Below are 4,430 nucleotides of genomic sequence, written 5' to 3'. Positions count from 1 at the left end.
ATTAAGAATATAATTATAAAAGAATATAAACATAAAAAGAAATTGACCAATGAAGAGATTAGAATTAATAACGAAACTAGCATTGCGTCAGTGACTTTGCACCACTGACATCACCAATGACCTCAGATAATGTAAAAATATAACTGCTCTTCCAGTTTACAGCAAATATTCCTGACTATTATTGTAATATCTGCCACTAAAAAGAGGCTACTACAAGAGAGGGTCACATTGAATCAGATAATGAATAATTTAAACCGAATCCAGGACGTTTTAATCATCCTATTAGCTTCATGCAGCGTGTAGAGTCGGGCTAGATATTTCAGATTGTCTGGAGACATTCAAGGTCCGATGAACCTCTACATGGGTGGCATCTCAGCATCTCCTCAGATCGATAAAAACAACATCAGCGATAGCATGAAAAATAGCAGCAATGCATCATCCATGTCAAGGCCTTTCTCACCAAACACCCATGAGACACAGGAACGTACCTGTGATACTCACATACGTGGACTGACTACAAAACCAATAATCTGTTTGCTATTTAATTGTTTATGCATGCATGCATACAGATACTCACATAAATATACAGCCATGCACATCTAAAAAAAAAGCACTCAGAGTGGGTTTCAGCCAATTCATGCTTCGTTTATGGACACAGGGGGTCACAGAGCAGCTTTATTTGCTAGTGTGTGTGTGCATAATGAGAGAAGTCACTTTGGTTTTAGTATTATCATCGCATTCAGCACTCCCTCTGCACACACCATTCATGGCACAAAGAGGATGCAGTTGTCATGGAAACGTTGTGGCGACTTGAACCGGAGACGAGAGCTCCATGGCTGTACCGTCTCTAGGCGACTACAGGTGCGCATCTCTATATCTATGGATGGGAACATCAAAGATGGACGTTCTACACCTTCTTGGACACCTGGAAAAAACACCAATGTTTGGCAGTGAACTCATCAGAAAAAATGTCTCAAGCTCTCTTCCACAATCTAGTGAGCCGCCTTGCATCTTCTAAGGAAGTAACCAAAGTAAAATGTTCTTCGTAAGTGGCTGAACATTCTAGATAGTAGTTAGGGAGCAACTACAAATGCTGCACAAATAGTGCTCCACATGTCATGTGTATGTGAGACTTGAGTCTCGTAAATACACATCTCATTAAAATACATTAAACAGGTTAAAGTAATCCCCAAAATTGATTATATTTAGCTATTTTTATCAATTTGTTTCAGTATTGAATAAAATATTTATTAAGATCAGACTGATTTTCACCGAGCAATGCATTCTGGGATAGCTTATATTTGTCTGAAAGATGGCATTTTAAAATTATATAATAAAATAACTATTTTTGGAACAGGCTATGCATCATTCAAAAGCTATATTTAGTTGGTTAAAAATTCGTAACGTACAATTGTTTTGATTTATTATTAATTTGTAATTCATTTTAAAAAGTACTTATAGGTCATTTAATAAAAATGCACAAATTGATATTCAAACCCTGTAAACTCATTAATAAATAAGAAAAAGGCACATTTTGCCTTATTAAATATTCAATCACTTCATCAAGTATAATTTTTTTTTTACATTTTATATTTATGTATTTAAAATTTTGTGAGGAATTGTTATTAAAATAAATTATTTTTAAACAATTTGAAAAGTGTCTATATAAACACAAATGCAGAAGTCTGGGGATAAAGTCCTTTTTTACAAGATTAGAAAAGCCAATCCAAAACTTAGCAATAAACACAGATCCCGAAATAATTTTTCAAAATTATGAAAAAGGGAGCAATTGGGTGAAATATTCTTATTATATAACTATAAATGCACTTATAACTTACTGGGTAACAATCATGATTATAGCTTCAATAACTCTGTTGGCAAAAAAAAACAACAACCCCGAAGCTAGAATTCTTGTCATTCTATGTTACTAATGTATTATTCCAAAAACGTACAAAAAAAATGTATATCAAGAATTGTTTTAGAATTGGATTGTGACTTCCAGAATAGGATAGGATCGTGAGGTGCCTAAAGATCCACACCCCTATAAGTGATAGCTTAAAATGTGCCCTAGGTAAGCAGCTCACTAGGTTTTGGAGCACAGCATCCTATCATGCTACTATTCAGAGAAATCTAGGACACGTACTGTAGACAGGTATTCATAAAACTTCACTGAACTCTGAGACCTGTCATGTCTACAAGAACTACAGCATTTGTAGTACAACTGAATGGTGCAATTCAAATTGTGGCAATGCATAATGCTCCAGAGCAGTTTTTTAATCAAATAATGCCTTATAATAACCCTTAGTAACAAATCAACCATGGCAAAAGACACCAACACTAGATCTATACTGTATTTAGTGGGTCACGTAGTATCTATTTCAGTCATGTCATATTAAATATTTTCATCCACAGTTCCCATCTCACTGCTCCAAAATCCAGCTCCACATAACTAATATCGAACATGTTCTGATGCATCGCACTGCGTTTTCACTTTCAGTGTGCATAGACAAATTACTTGTCATAATAATAAAGCCAGACTGCTTTGTTGCATTTCTCTACACCCATTAAATCACATAATTGTTTCATACTTGGCAAAATCTCAGAGCAAAAAATAGCAAGCCTCATCACAGAAACCATCAAGAGGCTAATGATTACAGCTGAATAATACCGCCTGACTTGTATTTAATAGACTTCCTGTATGTCACACACAGCGCAGTGTGCCTAAAACGCATTTGGCCTCATTAAATATTCAAAAACTTCATCAAATATTGTCAGAAGTGTGATTATGTGAAGACAGCCGTGCCCACTTAAGGCTAACAGACAAGGCAAGAAGACATTGTAACCATTTCAACCAGCTACTGAAGTGCATCTACATGCATCGTCATACTGCATCCATTCGTTCATCCATCCATCACTATACGGAATATTGCACAAAACGGCCCTCTCTGTCAGATTTGGCACTGCAATACTGATGAACAAATGAAAACAAGCAGATTCTCTTTCCTGACATAAAGAATTGGATTAAATCTCAAAGTTTACACAAGATGTACAGATTATGAACGCAATATATGACAGCTTGAGGAAGGAAATCATACACTTGCGCTGGACATAAACACTTCAAGTATGCAATAGACAAATAAAACCCAATGTTCAGTGCATTTAATGACATAAAGCACAGTTTCAGCAATGGCATTTAGATTCTCTTAGTCCTTATGAAATTCAAATAGAATCAGTATAGTCTATATAACATTGCATTCATATATTATAATATGAAATTTGATGTAAAATATCATACTTAAAACAAGGTTTACACGGATTTACGTGATAACTTGTGAATTATGAATCAGTACACTCTATATGAAATATTATATGAATATATCAGAATATCAATATAATCTGTCATCTGCATAGACTATATTTATATGCACTGAAAATTATTTTAAAAGATGATTTATTATGCAAAACAAGACAAATAAAACCCTGAGTCCATTTAAAGTCTTGCAGATATAAAAAATCAAGAGAAATTATATATTTATATACATGTGAATTTGCATGCCCAGAAGATTATAAGCTTTTATGTGGATTTGTAACTTCTATATGAAATATTAAACTTTTATTCATATTATAATATATTCATATAGGCCTAGTATATGTGAAACAGTACATGAATTGATATGAACTAATAATAATACGTTTAGTCTATGAACTATATTATGCACTGGACATTTTTCTTTGATTTTTTTTTAAATATCAATTTTAATATGATTAATATATGCATATGCACATTATAAAATAGATTATTTATATGACCAATATGACATATAGACTAAATATCTTCCATGAAACATTTCGTCTCATTTAGTCTCATTTGACGGTTATATCAGAGGGTGGCGTGTTGAATATTAATATTCCAGTCTCACATTCCCAGCAGTTGGATGAGTTTATCCTTCACAGGTGTCAAAACGGCAGAAATCTCGCTCACCTTTCCCGCACCCCTCCGCTCCCGTGGCGTCGGACGCGCTCGGCGTCTCCTCGTCGCCCTCGAACAGCTGGTTCACTTCACCCTGGATGCCACCGGCGGTCACCGTGAACCTCTGGCTCATGCTGTCGCCCGGTGGCTTGAAGCGGACTGACGGGGAACGAATGAACGCGGCTTCGCTCTCTTCACCGGCTCCAGCTGGAGGAGTTCGCCGGTGATGCAGATGTGCGCCGGTCCGCGGTAATCAGCCCGGTCTCTGGTAGGACTAGTGTTAATACAAGAGCATAAACGTGTGTAACGTGTCCGGTTGAGACGTGCGTTTTATTGTTCTTTGATAACAGACATTGAATGAGTCAGTCTCGAGCGGATCATCAACCGGTGTCTTGAGACTCACTGCACATCCGGGTCCTAAAGCCCGCGAGCGATCGATCAATCACAAACATTGATCAAT

The sequence above is a fragment of the Sinocyclocheilus anshuiensis genome, unplaced genomic scaffold (assembly GCF_001515605.1).
Source record: "Sinocyclocheilus anshuiensis isolate Anshui unplaced genomic scaffold, SAMN03320099.WGS_v1.1 scaffold522, whole genome shotgun sequence".
NCBI classification, from domain to species: domain Eukaryota; kingdom Metazoa; phylum Chordata; class Actinopteri; order Cypriniformes; family Cyprinidae; genus Sinocyclocheilus; species Sinocyclocheilus anshuiensis.
This window is presented reverse-complemented; position numbering follows the sequence as displayed.